The sequence below is a fragment of the Coturnix japonica genome, chromosome 1 (assembly GCF_001577835.2).
Source record: "Coturnix japonica isolate 7356 chromosome 1, Coturnix japonica 2.1, whole genome shotgun sequence".
NCBI classification, from domain to species: Eukaryota; Metazoa; Chordata; class Aves; order Galliformes; family Phasianidae; genus Coturnix; species Coturnix japonica.
This window is the reverse complement of record NC_029516.1, coordinates 170,570,836-170,589,321: the sequence shown is the minus strand read 5'-3', so window position 1 is coordinate 170,589,321 and position 18,486 is coordinate 170,570,836. Positions and strand designations below refer to the sequence as shown.

The 18,486-nt window shown below is 36.5% G+C and overlaps 1 long non-coding RNA gene across 3 annotated transcripts in view; it reads left to right on the top strand.

Annotated features, from left to right (window-relative positions):
- The window catches only part of LOC107308497, a 34,493-nt gene that overhangs the window by 5,962 nt on the left and 10,045 nt on the right, over positions 1 to 18,486 (top strand). The window contains exons 2-5 of one of the 3 annotated variants that reach the window (XR_001552822.2): positions 3,746 to 3,884; positions 6,880 to 6,965; positions 7,634 to 7,782; positions 13,466 to 15,872. This is a non-coding gene — a long non-coding RNA (uncharacterized LOC107308497). Of the gene's footprint in view, positions 1 to 3,745; positions 3,885 to 6,879; positions 6,966 to 7,633; positions 7,783 to 13,465; positions 15,873 to 18,486 lie in introns of those variants that run through there. The other 2 variants (XR_001552823.2, XR_001552824.2) reach the window with 2 other exon arrangements.

Genomic DNA, 18,486 nt, shown 5'->3' with positions numbered 1-18,486 from the left:
CCTCAAAATGTTGTGCTTGTTTTTGCAACATTGCAAATTCCTTCAGAATTACCCTGCTGTTTTTCATTTTGATGAACTTGCTTCTGATAAGAAAAGACGTTTTGACCATAAAGGCAGGATTTGCATGTGAAGTCTCCCTTCCTGTGTTTAGGCTCCACTAGCAGGAGGCTGGTGGCTCCTCAGACCTTTGGCATTTCAAACCGTTGAAAAATCTACAATCCAGATGTCTGGATCTGACTTTAGTCAAATATTTCTCCCATTATTTGCTCCCACTCGAGTCTCTGCCACTAAAACAAGAACCTTACTGTTCTGCTGTCATTGTACCTTGATTTAATCTGGCACAGTAATATCCTTTTTATGCCTATCTATTTTCAGTTCTCTACATAATTTCTGAGCCTATTTGCAGGAGCAGAAGACTTTAAATTTAAAAGCTCTTCATTTGTGGGGTGTCTTCGACTGCTCTGCCTGCACAAAGAAGCTGAGTGCCTCAATCTCCAAGGGAGAGCCAAAAGTAATCAACCACACAGAGATATTTTTATTATCCTTTTTGAATGTCAGTGTCGGAGTATCACATGGCACAGACGTAGATCTAAAAATAAATATTCCTGACTTCAAACCTCTCCCATTGAAAACTGTATATGGTTTGTTTTTGGGGATTCTTTTCCCATGCCTTCTCAAAGTAGATCTGAAGTGTGAGACTCAGCATCAGGAACAGGGATTGTGCCAAATTTCCCATGCTTGAGCATATGCTTACCCTGAGAAGAAATACCATGTAGTGCTGCACTCTTTCAGTTTGACTTGATTGCATTCCTTTGCTGTACATGAAAGGTCTGTATAACCAAGAAGGCTGATGAAAGTCAGACTAACTGATGGTACAAGCAACCTTGTCTGTCCACAGATTTGTTGTCCAGAGAAATTCTGGCCACATCTCTGGAATCATTCCAGGATGAGTGGGGCCTTGGGCAGCCTGATCCAGTGGTTGGCAGTCCTGTGCATGGCAGGAAGGTTGGAACTAGATGATCTTTAAGGCCATTCTGTGATCCTTTAAGCCATTCCGTGATTCTGTGTTACTTACACATTTTGAAACACCACCCTCAGTCTCAAGCCCTGGAATTTATGTTAACTTCATGTGTTGGCTTCGCATTGATAAACAGCTAAACACCACTGTTCTTCCTTCTCACACCCTATCAACAGGGCAAAGTGGGAAAACATGATGAAAACAACACTCATGGGTTGAGATAAGGGCATGGAATTTACTTATCAGTTACCAGAATCACAGAATCACAGAATGACCTGGGTTGGAAGTGACCTCAAGGATCATGAAGCTCCAACCCCCCTGCCTTGCAGGGCCGCCAAACTTCCACGTTCCATCATGGGCTAAACTGACTCTACCTTGTTAAATTAATGTAATTTGTTGCCTATTGCTAGCAGAGCATTGAGGATCAAAAGCAAATTACAAACACCTACTCAACACCCTACCTCCTCTCCCAGGAGCAGGGCAAGGGAATTGGCAATGGGGGCTGTGGTCAGCCCATAACCCTTCATCTCTGCCACTCCTCCATGGTCACTCTCTGCTTGGTGTGGATCTCTCCCATGAGAAGGAAAGTTTAGTAAAACCTTCATGTGGGGTTCACCATATCACTATAGGCAAATAAAAGTGATTTGATTATTTGCACTCAGAAAATGCTTTTTTCCTTTTTTTAAATATTTTTTTGGCTATGAGGCAGACAGAAGACAAAAAAAGTGACCGTGTCGTTTGGAAGTACCACGCAAATCTCTTCTTTTGTTGCTGAGAGCTTTTTGAGGGACAAGGATGAAGAAGTATGAACTACTTAAAGATATGCAGGACAGAATTAGAGTCTGATTTCTCGGTATATTCAAAATTCTATTATAGGAAAGAGGAAACAATCAATATGCAAAGCAAAGAATTTATTGTTACTATAATGGAAATCTTAACAGGCTAATGTAAAAGTTAGTTTTACTACAAATCTAATTATTACAGGGGAAAAAATAAGAAAAGGAAAATAAACTGAAATTAACTGAAGAATACCACCATACAAAAAAGGCGGTAGATAATAATAAAATGCTTCAGACTGTTAAATATACTGTCTTTGTCTTTCACCCTTTTTCTTGGTATTATTCAATTTTTCAATGCTGTCTAGGCCCTTGAGTCCATGGTTCCATCTGGTTGGGTCAGGGCATGAGGTAGGCAGAACTCTACAAGCTGAAGGTACTTCTCTGGAAGGAGTATAGTGGTGATGGTGATGGATTCTTTTCCTCCTCGGGGTTTGCTTGGAGTAGTTTTATGTTTGCTAACAAAATTAAACATCTTCCTCTTTTTTCACTGTTTTGCATGTTCACATTACATGTAAATTTAATAGACACGTGCTGTTTTATGGATTCTCCCTGTGTTAGTTTTAATCCAGTTTGGTCCCAGTCCTGATCAAAATTTCTCGTCTGGCCTGTTTACAGGCTTAGCATTTCTGGTAGTATTCTTCTACAGCACATCCTGTGTCTCCAGCTTTCCCAGGATTCTGCTGTCATACAGAGTTCAGATTTATACCATGTTAGAATCAGAATTATGTAATTTCACTCAGAATAACTTCTATTGTAGGTTTTGTATTCATGCTACACTTTATATAACAGCTATATATACTACAAAGATAAACAAAAGTAAAACAAATTTGCAATAGGCACCAGCTTTGAAGAAAAATTGCTGCAGGCAGGTCAAGGTAAGTTCAGACAGATGAAGCCTGACAAGCCACAGCCCCACAGTTTTGCAAGCTCAGTGCAAACCCTGAGACAAATTCCTAGCAATGGCAACATCCTATTACTTGTCTGCACAACTACGTTCTCTAAATGTGTTGTTCTTTAAAAAAAGGCTCGCTTACTCTTTGATCCAACTTGATGACAGGCTATATGATTTCTATTAATTATATTAGAAAGATTTAATATTTGGTACATAAATATAACATTTTCTAAATGCATCACTTGCTCTCACACTTAAGCATTGGGTGTTCTTTCCAAATGAGATAAATTATAATTTCCCCACTGTTGAGAACACACAATGAGTTTTGTTCATCTGTTCTAGTACGAACTGACAGTAATGCACTTGGAATTTTCTGCACAACCTACAGAACAAGCCTTAGTATGTTAATATGTTAATAAATATTGTAAATTAACAATATTTAGTAAGGACATCTTTTCTGGCAATGCAAAGGAAAAGAGGGATACATTTTGGGAAACCAGTGGCAGCATTAACACACTGACCACCAAATGTTATCTGTAGTGTAGTTACTCATGGGTAGTAATCCCTTGTGGCAAGAACAGACACGCTTAAAAGCAGAGCCATATTTCAGGTAGGCTGAGTTCCTCATCTTTACAGTATTTCCAACATTCCCATATCTCTAGGGTAAGTAAAATCAGCTCCAACCCAAAAGCATCATGGGCCCACTAGTTATCTACTGGTTGAGTTTGGACTATAGGACTCCTTCATTTTGTTTGATACTTTTCCCCAGAAATAAGTAGCTGAGCACTCAGGAGATCCTGTCAGTGTCTGTTGTCAACCTGGACGTTGTCATGGACTGTGGAGATCCCAGAAGACAGTTCCCAACAAACTTCTATATTTTTTACAATATTGAGGTTGCAGGGTTTGTATAAAAATACATATGCATATGAAAGCATTGTTACCAAGTCTTCCTTGCTCACCTACACCAATATCTTCACTATTATCTTAAATTTGCAGTATCCGTTTTGGACTGGACGTTAACAGATAACTAAAAGAATGCTGATGAGTGCAGTTAAAAGGTCTGCATGCTTGTCAGAAGATGTTACGCCTTCCTCATAGTATCCCTCACAATTATAGAGCAACAGATAACTCAAAAGTAAGTGGGAAGAATAACTAGATTATATAAAGTCACCCTCTTACTGGTGGATTTGTTCTCTGGCATGTGAAATCTGATTGTTGAGGGGGGGACGGGGGGGGAAAGGGGGAGTTTGATGTGCTTTTTTAGTTGGTAGGTTGTTTTTTTTTGTCATTGTCCCAATACCTGAAGGAATAAAATACTTGATTTTGTCTATTGTTCCTCCTGAGAGATGCCTATTATAAAAGGTAAATCATCTGTCATATTAACTCTTCTATTACCTTTTGCCTACATAACTCTGTATGTTTTATCTCATGTTCCTTAATATACCTCTCACTCTCCCGTGCCATATTAATAAAGCAGTAAATGGAAAATGAATTTATTGCTAAAATTTTCTAACAGAAGGCCAATCTTCTTTTAATCATTGCTCACAACAGAATGACTTTTCTGGTAACTGTTGTAATTTGCACATGTTCATCACTCAATTAACTTGTATAAAAGCTATTCTTGTTTTGGTAGTGTCAACTTCTTTTGTCCACAGTAACAGTGAGGAATTTAGTCATGAAATTTAATCTTCACTTTGAAGTCATACTTTCCAGACACTTAATCATTGCTACTATACTTCTATTCTTCGAATGCCTGTAAACGATCTGTATCTTTCTGGTGATGCAGCACTCAGAATTGACTGTAACTTTCCAGCTGTAACCTAAATGAATTCAAGGGAAAGACTGTCCCCAAGTAATGAAAGAACAGAATTAGCTCATCCACCTCAATGCATTATATCATTATTCCTTCATTAGATAAAGTGTTATCATAGAATTGTTTGAGTTGGAAAGAACTTTAAAAGGTCATATATTCCAGTTCTCCTACAATGAACAGGGACATCTATATAAAGATCAGAGCCCAGTCCAGCCTAACCATGAATGTCTCTGGAATCCATACAGAAACTGCTAACTCCAGTTGCCCTGCTTTGGGGTTGTGTCCAGAATGGTGTCTACAGTCAAGGAAACTGACTTCCAGCTGCCAAGCACCACCAGATTCTAGGGCCCTACTCAAAGCATAGAGAGAAATTTTCATGCAACAAAAAAGTAATGAGTGCTCATAATATAGAAACACAGAATAGATGCTTATGGAAAGCAACCGTGGTGTCTTCACACTTAATCTAGGGGGTGAACTAGATAGCCTCCTAGCTCCTGCTTAAATAGGGCCATCCAGAGCAGGCTGCTTACAACTCTGTCTAGTCAGATTTTGTCTGTCTTCAAGGACAAGGAATCTACAACCTCTTTGGGCAGCTTTTCTTTATTCAGTTACCCACACAGTCATTTTTGTTTGTTTGTTTAAATATGTCTGCCTGAACTTTTCCAAATCTACATCAACCAGCAAACTCCTGTTTTGATGTGCTTCACTATATCACCATCTCAGCATTTAACATTGCTGCCTTCTGATATTCATTCTGTCCTGAAAAAACAACTACTTTAACTCATGCAAGAGAATGTCTTCTTAGACATTCATGTCCTCATTTCAAAGCCTTCCTAATGTGTCTTCTGATTAAACTGTCAACAAGCTGGAATTTGTTTCTTGTTTTAGTGTACGGGCTCTAGAGAAATATGACTGTTGATGTTCAGCAAGACATTTTGGTATGGACTATCAAACATTACTTGCAAAAAAAAAAAAAAGTTTCTGCATCAAAGTAGTCAAAAGCAAAAAACTAGCTGTATATGACAGCTGTAATGCTGGGGATTTATCAAAAGTGTGCCCAGCTGCTGGAATTTGGCTATCTTGCAAGAGGAATTGCATCTGTCGCTGAATTTTTTAAGAATCACCCTATGAGAACAGTTGCTACAGCAGTGATTTGAGATCAGATGAGAAATGCCTTAATGTATTCATCTTTCTTAAAGGAGTGCAGAACTGCTGGTAGCTATTCCTGAGATCAACAATTATAGTCTATCTCTGTATGGAGAAAAAAAAAATTGCAAACCACATTGCACAGAACAAAAAATGTAGGAAAAGAAATTTTGAGCTGAAACACATGGGAACACGTGGCTAGAAAGTGAGTCAAAATCATGAGGAAGTCAAACTATTGTTTTGTGGAACAAAAAAAAAAAAAAAGAAAGAAAAAGAGAAGTCTGATGGATTTTAAGGTCTTAAAGCTTTATAAAATTTTTTTGTCCTTACTGGCAATCTCCTAACATCAGTACAAATGCACTGGGCCTTATTTCTTTAAGTCAACAAAGCACCACAACTCACAAAAGATAATTCGGTTGCAATGTTTATAATGCAGTCACGCGGAAGTAGGAACAAAGGAACATGAATTTGAGTGATTGAAAAGCTGGATAATTAAATAACTTTATATAATTTTATAATTATTATAATTATAATATTATATTATGTATTATAATTATAATATATAATTACAATATATAATATATTGTGATTATAATATATAATTATATGCATAATTTATATATATAATATAATTATATATATTATAATTATAATATGTAATATAATTATAATATAATCATAACATATAATTTTATAATTATTTATTTATAATTTTACAATTGCTTGTTTTATATAACAACATGTAAAGGCATTTATGCTAGCTTCAGCTTGCAGTAGGGGTATCTGAATGAGCACCTCCTTTGTTCCATTTAAAATCTATAAATTCAAAACCTGATTATTCTCAGAAGGAACTAATTTACCCATACTTTGATCAGGAATGTATGGATGTATCAGACAACAGATAAGTAAATACACCATGTTAGCAGTCCTGATCTTCAACAGATAGAACACCAAAAGCCAATTTTTCTTTGGTTGCTGGTTTTCTTGAATGCTTTACACATCATCTGTTTCTTATGTTATCTGCAGTGTGCTAACTCCCCAAGCTCTAACTCAGTTTTTACTGCCTTGGAAACCTGCCTAGAATATGCTCATTTCAGTAATAGCAAGAATCTGTATTTCTGTTGAGGATCTGAGTGTATAGCTAAAGATAAGTAAGTGTTGTTTCTGCCAGGACCAAACACAAGCACATTTCAGTAATGGAGACGTGGAGACATGGAGACAAAAAGCCAAAGCACCTTGAAGGCCTGGATGTAAAAAGTAATTTTCCATTTGTTTTAAATCTGCTTAAGTGTAATTTGACTTGGATGATGAGCTCAGCAACAAGAACACTAAAAATCCAAATAAATTGGTTTAGCAAATGCAGTCACAAGGCATGTGCTCCTAACTGCCCTGATCCTGGATGCTGACTTTGGAAAGGCATACTAAGGCTGATATAGAACTCTTGATATGCATGCTATTTTGCAGTGAAGTAGACTAATTATGCAGCTCAACTTGTCTGATAGCAAATCCTGTGAACTGTGTTCAGTGATGCAATCCAAACAATCATTTACTTTGCAAAGCGAATATACAGTCTTAAACTATAACATTTTTCAAGACTGCAGTATTTTTGAGAGATGTCGTGAACTGTCATGTAATAAATTTGCATGGTCTACTACTTCTTTAGTAATATTTAGAAATATCCAGACATTTTGCCATCAAAATCTCTCTGTGTGAAATTCTTTTCCCTGTATTTTTGATACTCAAATACTAATGGTTTAGTACATAAACAATACATTGATTGACTTCAAGGGTGCAAATACTTAATCACTCCTTTGTAATAGATCCTGCTCAATAGAGCTGATAAAATCAGTCAATTACCATGATTAATTAGTCCTTTTTTGTTGGCCAATTATCCCTGAACATATTTTTATTTCTTATTTCATTAGTTTAATTGCTGTTCACAAATAGTTCCCTGGCTTTACACTTTTTACTGTGGGCAAAACTGACAGCTATCCAGCACAAGATCTGATCACCAGTCAAATTCCAGGAAAGCCAGCAATCTTATGGAGCACAGCCAGACATTCAAATCACACAGGTTTGTTGTTTTCTTTCTGTATTTTTTTCTGCTCTACATCATTTATTTATAGTTCCCAGTAAAGGATAACAAATGTAAAATGTACTTAGCATTCCATGTTATTAATGACCAAATTCATGTACTAACATGAGTACACAGAACAATGGCATCTATTCCACAAATAGACAAATAAATGCACTTTTGCAGTTATTTTTCTGAGCAGAGAGAAGAAATATCATCAGTAAACACAAAAAAAAGCAGAATAAATTCAGAATTGAAGTTAATTAAATATATCACTACCAAGTATTCACATCTGTGATTAAAATTATCTGCAACAATATAATTAATTATTTGACAGTGGAAGCATGCACTCTGCAGATTCATCAATGAAACAATTACCATTGTATTTTGCCCAAAATTAATAGACATTTTTTTCAGTATACTTCACATTTTTGAAAGTCTGGAATTGAATTATTAATAATATTATTAATAAAATATCTTGACTATTTTAATACTATTAATAAAACATGTGATGGATTTATTAATATGGTTTTAAAGAGTCCACACACATCCACTAAAAATCACCAGTGATAATGCAAGATTCTGTTACATTCTGTTTGGATGTAATAGACAATCACTTTTCCAAGTACGCTGTAATTCAGAAATTTCAATTGAATTTTCAATAGAATTAATTATTTACATGCTATTTGAAATTACATGGCAGGTAGCAATATATTAAAAGTTCCTTGGTCAGTGAAATATCATGGCTGATTTTTCATGGTGACCAAGTACTTTCAATTCCATGCTATTTCCTTCTACTATTTTCTAATGAATCTAACATGCCACCGCATCTGTAATAGCGTTACACCCATTTCTATTATCTGGATGGAACTAAGAGGACCTTGAAACTTTATCCTTAACTCCATAATAATTTAAAATCCTCCTAAGAGAGATGATTCAGTCTCCTAATCATCTTTGTGGCTCTCTGCTGGGCTCTGTCTTAAAGTTCCCTGTACTTCTCAACTGGGAAACCCAAAACCGGACACATTACTCCAGATACGACCTCACCAGAGCAGAGTAGAGGGGGAGAACCACCTCCCTAATCCTGCTGACCACACTCAGGTGACCAGGACACCATTGGCCTTCTTGGTCTCAAGGGCACACTGCTGGCTCATGGCCAGCCTGTTGTCCATCATAACACCCATTTCCTTCTCCACAAGGCTCCTTTCCAGTTAATCAGCCCCTAGCCTGTACTGGTGCACGTGGCTACTGCTTCCCAAGTGTAGCAAGCATAGGAGCACTTGACTTTGTTAACCTCACTGTGTTCCTCTTCACCCAGCTTTCCATCTTGTCCAGGTTGATAACTAGTGAGTAGGTGTATGTTCTTCCCAGGACTGAAAAGATTCACTAGCTAAGGTTTAGAAACAAGGATTCTAAAATTGATATATATTTTAAGGAAGGTATCTGAAGTCAAAGGCCATTCATAGGTAGATAGTTATGTAACTGAGAATTCTACATCTGTAGTATTAAGCTAATATCTTAGGTTACACTCCAAACTCCTCTACTGTCCCTACTGTTAAAACTGACTCCTTGCTTGGAGTCACAATGTTTATCATGTCATTCAACCCAGACATAAATTCTACAGTAAACTCTGGTTATCATGTGGCTGTGCTGTAATGAGGAGATAAGAAAAATCAGTGAATATTGATAGATCTCCAGTTCTTTCTCACAGTTCCTCATTTAATATGAAAAATGCTAAGATAACCCGAGGAAGAAAGGATCCTAACATCTCTCTCATCACAACAAACCATTGGACACGCACCTGTATTCCCACACACTTTTCCATAAACACTCTTGAGAAGGCAGATACAATGCAAATTTAAGAAATGCCCAAAGGCAAACCTAAATATTAAAACCTCAGAGTGGATCTCATTATTAATTATGTAATATAGATATCTTGGCAAAGTTCTAATGTCTTCCATCATCCCTGAGTGCAATGAATAATCTGTGCATATTATTCCAGGTCTACTTTACTTTTCCTCATGTACACTTTATTGAGACTGAAAGCACTTAGCTAATGCATGTTCCAGCAGTTATTGACACTTCTCGCCTCCCATATACTTCACAAAATTAAAAACCCATCATACAAGTCCCCAAAAAACAACACTTAATTAAAAGAGGTAATCAGTTCAATACAGCTATTCTTACTGCTTAACACATCCTAACACATGTAGTGCAGAAATTAAAGTACAAATAAACAGTTATTCACCACAAACAAGTAAGCAATGCTACATACACTCATTTTAATTCTTGTAGCAGGATGACTGAACTGCTCTGTTATGGGAGATTTGTTTTATTTTCTAGTGATTATACAATGTGTCACTGTAATACAGATGACACACTTAGCTAGCCAGCCTTGCAAATTGGGATAATAGAGTGAGTTGGTTGAACAGGCCTGAAGTACACAAATAGATGCCAATATTTTATCTGGCTGGATTTCTGTCAGCTAATGAATTGACCTGAATGTAGATGAAACAGAAAGCCAGAGATGGTTGGATATTCAGAACTCTTAACTATAAAGATGTAGAATCATTTTTAAAACATTGATATGTCTAACTCAGGGAGTTTTAATTGAAACATTAAAGCATGTTAAAAGAAAAAAAATAATAATAATACAGGGAAAAAATGTGATCTATACCTTATTCTGGCAATTCATGCATAATGTTATTGAATTCTGCCAGAAATCATCCATCTGTAATGAGACAAAAAAAAAAACCAACCCGAACTGTGCAAAATGTATGTTTATGCTGTCTAGATAGAGTAAATGAAGGGTATGAATGAACAACTGTAAGCAAAATAGACTGGAATACATTTAACAGTAACCTGAGGTACCTCTTGAAGGAGGTTACTAAAGTTCCCTGATTCTGCCTCATTTCACACTTTGGACTGGAAGGCTGAGTCAAAGCTCAGGGAAAGTCAGGTTATTTCCTCACGTTGAATTCAGGCAGCTCTCACTGCAGCAATTTAAGCAGTCCTTTTACTCCCAGACTTCCTGCACACCTGCTATCCCAACAGGATTTAAAACCACAACTTCATCCACAACTGTTAGAAGCTATGTTTCACAGGGCCTACGCTGGGACTGGGCCTGACAATAAACAACACAATAGGACCATCTTCTCCAGTGAGCAATTTGTTCTCTCTTATCTTGCCATCTGGTATATCCATAGGGGTTGCCTCTGCTATAAGGTTACCATAACCTCTGCCAATGACAGATTAGGGAATTTAGTGTATGAGTTCTCTTCTTCCTTCAGCAACTGCTCAGAGGGCACGTTAGCTTCATTTGCAGGTTGAACTAAGCTGAAGCTAATCCCCATGTAAGAAAACAGAAGATGGTATAGTCCTTGCCTCCATAACATCCGAGGTGAAGTACTAGCCTAATTTTACAAATTGTTCTGCCAACCACATGAATAAAATGCCAAGAAAGAAACATCAGCACATCACAGCATATGCAGGAGCTTCCATACATTTCATGCTTTAGAACCACAGGGATCAGCTGCAGCGTGGAATGAATTTAATACACAGACATAGAAAGGAACCTCTATTTTTCTTCTTTTCTGAAGACACCATTCTTGGTTTCTACACTTATTCATAATCTGAGAATGACTTCACCCAAAGCCTATAAAAGCCAATGTAAAATTTTCTGTTGCTATTAATGGACTTTGAATAAGAATCCAAGCAAAAACATATTCCAGATGAAACCACTCTGAGCACCACAGTAATCAATTAGAATACAGATAACACACTGCTGTTTCTAATTGTTCATTATTATAGCATCATAGGTATTAGGAATGTTTTTGTTTTTGTTTTCTTTGCTAATATTACTACATCAGTCAAATGTCCCTATAGCTAATTATTGAGACATATTTCAATCTCACATCAAAACTCACATTAGTGTAACTGGAAAACAACAGTGGCAATGTTCTATAAGGAAAACTATGTTTCATGAATTATTAACAGCTGTACGTAGGCCTTTCTTGTACTGCAGTTTTTCCCATAACGAGGTGCTTTTCCCAGGTGATTCTGGCCTTGCTGAACTTTATCTGCTCTGTCTGAGCTGGTGTATGCCTGGTGATTACTCACATTTCACTTTCTTCAAATGAAGCAAGGTTCCAAGTTTGAAATTGTACATGAAAGCATATTCATGAAGCACTGAATTGACATTTTACTTTCAAACTTAATTCTGACATAGAAGTATCTTTTAGCTCTTTTAATGCAGCTCTGTGTACATGTGAGTGTGAAATACCCTGCACAGTTACCAGCCTCTCATACCTTTATGTTCTTGCTCTTTCCATGTAGTCATAAAGAGCCCTTGGCATCCATGTTTCTCTTATCCTGCTCTGCAGAAACAAAGATCTCAAGGGGCACACAGACCTGTGTTTGAATGCAGCTCTTTGTAGAAGTTTCTGGCAGGAGAATCTGCAGGCTTTCTGGTCTGTAGGACTGTAGGATACATTCTGTCTGTAGGACCAGCATGGCTCACCTTTGTCTCTTGAGCCAGTGTTTTATGGATTAAAGTAGAATTTTGATATCTGGTAAGAGAAAGGCCAGTCATCCCTACTTGACAAAGCTGGCTGTAGCAGTGTCACTTCTGAAAATTCCTTTTACCAGACTACTTCCTAGCATTTAAAGTGTTCAACTGAGTGTTGAACGTCTTATCTCCCATAGTTTGGTTAATATGAATGACTGTCCCTTTTAATTGGCCAGACATTTATCACTGAAGATGTCTCAAATTAAGGAGAAATGGCTAATAAATGGCTCTGCCTGTCTTTGTCTGTGTTCGTATCATTTAAATAGGGAGAGGGTTTTAGTCTCTGTATTTTTCAGTGAATTTGCTCCTATTAACTTAGTTAATCATGATATCACGAAGTCATTTGTCAATAACTTTTTCAGTGAATTTTGATGGAATACCATTAAAATGAACGTGACTACAAAGACACAGCCCACAGACATTTACAGAATCATTGGGGGATGTTCAGAGGGGATGAGCAAAAACATTCTCATTGCTGTTGATAATATATGACTGGCTTATGAAAATCCGATAGCAGTGCTTATGACAGTGTTTAAGTAGTCTAGATGGTATCTCACTTCCTTACTAAAATGCTAAAGCCTGCAGTTTTCATTCCCATTTGTAGGAAGACAGTGCTTCCCACTGTGGGCCCTTCAGCCAGTCTTGAGCATATATTGGGCCAGTCTCTGAAAATAACCCAATCACCTGTAATTAACACTGTGATTAATTTAAAACAACTTCCTTTTAAATAGCTTCCCTTAATAGGAACTAAGAGGCATAAAAACATCAGGAAGAAAAGAATCACTCATATCTCCGAGGCTTTGGCTATCATACCTGCATTCACTGTTGGTCTCATATGTCACTTGCTTTTGATCCAATCTATGTAATTGTTCCCTTCATCTCCCTCTTCTCTGTCACAAGGCTGTTTTGTAACTCACCAGAAGTGTCTCCATTACAGTAGCAATTACTGTCCAGTGTGGTTACTAGCTGTCTGTCTTCTATTTGAACAAGCTGGATAAATGTTGTCAATTGTAGCCCTTCTGATGATAGTCATTTTCTTTGCATGAGTTAAATTGCTACAGAAATATGCTCTCTTTCTGGGACTTCTAGGCTTTACCTTCTTTTTTCATTCCCTAGCTGTTTCCTCCAGCAAAATTACCTGTGTTGTATCTGACTCTTCGAAGAAACAATACGAAACTGAAAATATTTTTTTTGCCCCTTGCTGGTGTGCCAAGTCCTTCGAGGAAAGAATGAATGATGAGTCATAGCCGGTGCCAGACATTCAAGACCATTGCCAGAAATGCAATGCAAATGTAACTGCAAAGCAGTGGTAGGTGTACTGTTGACTGCAAAAGTATTTTGCATTTGTCACTTCTAATGTGAGGCTGAAGAACAAATATATAGCAGAACAAAAGAGTTTGAAAATACAAATACCCTGAAACCTGTAAGTTCAAAGCCACAGGGTAAACTGAATCTACTTCAATAAATTACATTTTTGGTAATGTTTTGAACTGTATACTTTTTTAAGCCAAATTGACCAGTGCTCAGAGATTTGTAGTGCTTGATATCTTTTCAAAGTACCACCCTTTTGTCCTCCAGCAATACTGCTAAACCACTCTAGTTTCTCCTAATGCTCCACCATTTCTCAAACGCTCAAATCTAACTTAGTTTTCACCTTCTTTCCTCTAAACATGCATGGAACACCTTCCCCTCCCACCTTCACCAACCCAAACTTGTGTTAGTACATAGGTGGCACAGAACCTTTCCCAGCCCAGAAACTTCCTTGCTTAAAGTTTAACCAAGAAAAACTGCACATCCTGCTAAATGCAGTGAGGAGATTAAAGTCTCTGATTAACATGCTATGTGAATCCACATCTCCGTTGCTTGTGAGAGAAAGGAAGAGTCTGTGTCAACAACCTGACCTGTAAGTCTTCCAACTTAACCTATTTTTAAGAATTCTCTTGTCTCACCAAAGTATGTATATATTTGCCCTGAGTATATCAAAGTAATAAACAACATCTATGACTCTATTTAAGTACCAAGCTCACAAGCTAAATAAAGAACTAATAGAAAGTGAAGGACAAGTAATTCATACAAGTAGGTCTTGGGAAAATGATTAAAGTTCTGCATTTTTCCAATCCATCCTCCCTCTGAAATTCACAGTCAAGTTACATGGGAAATGATACAAAGGTTGCCCAGGGTTTTCTGCTTATGAGTGAAAAGTGAAATTAATCTTTGATCCTCTGGCCAAAAGGGATATTGATGTGAAATCTCAAAATTTACTAAGTCTTAGCTTGTCCGTGGAACTGGCTGAACCTTCTCACAGGCACAGATGCCAGTACCTCATGCTGCTTTCAGCTGGTCCACCTCAGAGAGAAGTTTATTACTGTAGTCTTACAGTTTCATTACTGAATTCCTCAACAGTAAGCTCTTTTTCAGACTTTTCCTACTCAATGATCTTCATTTAGTTTACCGCTATTGTTTCCAGAATTATCCCTCTGCAAGGAATATATTTTATCAGTAAAGAAAATCAATCACTCAGTTACAGAATAATTGATATTAATATCCTGTACTTTTAAGAATTTGTACTTTATTCTTTTTCCAAGATAAAAAAAAAAAAAAAATGTAAGTAAAAACAAAAGAATACTTGGGCTTAATCTCACTGCTTCTGAACATGGTGTCCTAACCATCTTCTGTTCACCTTATGTCCTGGCCTGTTGTCTCCCTTTAATCCTGACCACAGGCACACTCATCCAGTTGAACTTCACTCTGTGAAGATTTTTTTTTTTCCCAAAGCCAATCTGATTTTCTCTATCACCAGAGTCAGTGCTATATCTCTTACTGTACTTTTCTTTTTAATAGAAACTTGGCTGCTGGCTGTGGAAAGCTTGATGCATTTATATGCAGATGACATTTCTATTTTCACTGAATGATGAGGTTTCCTCTCTTCTTAATTCCCTTTCTTCTTAAATGGCAAATGTGATCATCTGATTTAATGAGTGCCTTTTCTTCACAAGGCATCATTAAAAAAAGGGTGGCATTGCCTTTGTGTTCCTTTTTCTACTCAAAATTTCTTTAAAAAAAAAAAAAAAAAAAAAGAGTAGAATTCGGGTATAAAAGGTATGTAGCTCCTAGACCTAATCATTGACATTTGTAATCCAGATTCACAGGACCACTTAGATGTTGTCTAAGTTTGAATGTTCGTTGGTATTTAAGACACTGGTCTCTAACTGGCCAAGTAACAAACTGTGAGTCATCTGAACTCTCCAAACAGTAAAGCTCGGGTGTACAGAAAGCACCAGTCACTAAATTTTATCTATAGTTTTTGGAATACTGAGCATAAAAATCTTTCAAACATTTTATATCTCTGAATCAATTGTATAACTTCATCTGCTATCACTCCGCAGCAACAGCTTTCCTGAATGTAAAAAAGACTATTAAAAAATGTTCTCACTCCCTCAATTTTCTTCCTATCTAAAATGACTCATTTTAACTTTTTCAATTTTCTTACCATCTTAAAATTGAATTATTTTTAAATATATATTTAAATACATGAATTTCTGTATTTGATGTAAGTGCAAAACTTGGATAAAAAATAAATCTCCTGTTTTGTCTGTGAAAATCTTCAAAATAAAATCACCGGCAACAAGAAAATATTTGATTACAGAAATTTACCATATGGAATTTTGTAATTTAAAAGCATATCATGGAATTATACGTTCACAAAAAACACTGAAAATACACTGAAAACACACTTCTGCCTATGAAGTGTACAGACTCATAACATTAGTATAGCTTGTAGAAAAGGCTCTACACCAGCAAAATCTGTACTTCAGAAAGTGAAGAAATTCTGTGTGTTGAACTCTGTTAAATTTTGCAGCTGATTTCATCCTGCAGTTGGCTCCAATCTTCCTAAGTTTCTTTGCACTATAGTCTTTCTCAACAGAGTATTATAGGATGTCCTAACCAGTGTATAGCCTGCTGAAAAATAGATGAAGTGGGAAGGCAATCTCATCAGGTTATTTGACTTAATGAGTACAGGTTTTACATTTCATGTTAACTCTCGCCATATGTTCTCTACCCTGTTCAGAAATTCACTGGAGTCTCTTTAAAACCTGCAAAGTACATCTGTGATGCTCACTGGAATAAGGAGTGCTTTTAATATAGATTTCTTTTATTCTGCAGGAGACTCTAGAAACACATACCTTCATCAGTATCTTTCTGCCAAGATCTTCTTTCGGGTAACTTGTTTGCATCTGTTTATTTTATTTCTTAATTTTATAACAGTGATCCAGATGAAGACCTTGGAATGAATCTTTCTAATCATAACCATGATGATCACAACTAAATAATCTGCTTCAAGAGTCTCTGAATTATTTCTTGGGAATTTAGTTCTCCTTGTCTACATGTAGACATTTTGTTCTAGATAAAGATCAGTCTATTGGAAGAAAAGAAGTGTCCATACTGTAAATAACATCAGATCATATCAACCATCATCTTCTATGAATCAGAGCTAGTACCTCCATGGAACTACATTTTTTCTTCAGTACTTGTGAATCTGGGCACTAATTTATAAGCTTGATTTTGTGTCAGCCTATATTAAGAAAGGATTTGCTTCAAAAAAGATTGCAGTTCTACTTTGAGCTGAGTTTCCAATGGAAATAAACTTACACAAATGTACTGGATGTGTGTAAGCCTTCACTACTAGATTTCAGTTCATTTTAAGGGAGGTCTCAAAGTTATTAAGAATATAATTCATCTTCTCATCTGTACCACTCTTCTATGTTTTACTCTAGTTAAAACAGAAACTTTATGTATAGTTTCTCTAAGTGTCTAAAATAATCTAGATGAAATCTGCTAATTATCTGCTCCAGTCACTCAAAAAACATGTACCACTTTTTCAATATTCAGCCCTTTCTAGTCCACAAACAGGTCAAAGCTCTGCGGTTCCTTGCCTTAAGAACCAGAAAATCATGGAATATCCTGAGTTGGGAGTGACTCTCAAGTCAAGCTCACACATCAAGCTCAGGTCCTGGGTCCACATAGGATGAACCCGAACCCAAACCTTATGTCTTAGAGCTATAACCAAACACTCCTTTAACTCACTGATAACCAAAGACAACATCAACTTGAAAGATGTATTCAGTCCTTGCTGGGCAGTTTCCACTCTGCTTCAAGAGATCTCTTGTAGCTGATTTAATTTGTTGTTAAAGTCCCTCATTTTTTCCCATAAGCACAAAAAGATTATGTTTTATTAAAGATGTACGTAAAGATCTTCAAAAGCAACATGGTTGCTTTTTTTTTTTTTTTTTCAATAAGAGAAATCCATGCATTCTTCTTCTTTTTGCTCCCTGAAGTTGTTTAAGGAAACAGCCAAAAAAAAACCCAAAACATCTTGCAGTGTAACATATTTAACAGGGATGGAGAGCAAGGAGTAAATCATACTAACATAGTAACATCTGTTGATGACTGTCTTCATCATCTATTTTTCCACAAAATTCAAAAGTAACATTGAGAAACTGTGCAAAAGCAATTTTCTATAATATAAAGAATGTTTATCTGCATTATAATGATTATGAATTCTGGAATAAAGGAATCTTTGCTTTCCTCAATTCTTTAACCCCACAGAAGAACCAGTCTTCTCAGTCTAAGAAGTGTAATTGTTTCATTTTCTGTTATACCTTCAGAAGACATAACAGCAGCTAGACATACATTCTGAACCTGTCCAAGAGCATGCATAATGTACTCCCTCAATAGCACAACATTCAGAGTCAGTAAGGGGGAGAGGATTTAGAGTTGTGATATTGATCAATATCAGAGTAATTAAAATTCTTCATAATTAAAATTCCCTGACCTTGAAAACACTTTTTTTTAATCAACATTTCTTGATCTATTTTGTCTCACTGCTATGTAATCTATGTGACGGTCCAAGAATAATCTGACTTTACTTATCACCTTGAGCTTTTGTTCATATTATTTGTGCTGCATCAGCCCTAAATACCAATATAATTTCTTGGCTCACAGACATATTACAAGTCTCACATCACAGTCATCCTGTTCTCACTGTTTTATTTTGTCCACAGCTCTGTCAAGCTTTATGTTATGAAATTTAAAATTCCATTATTTTTTAATTCTTCCTTGTGCCTTTTGTTCTCATA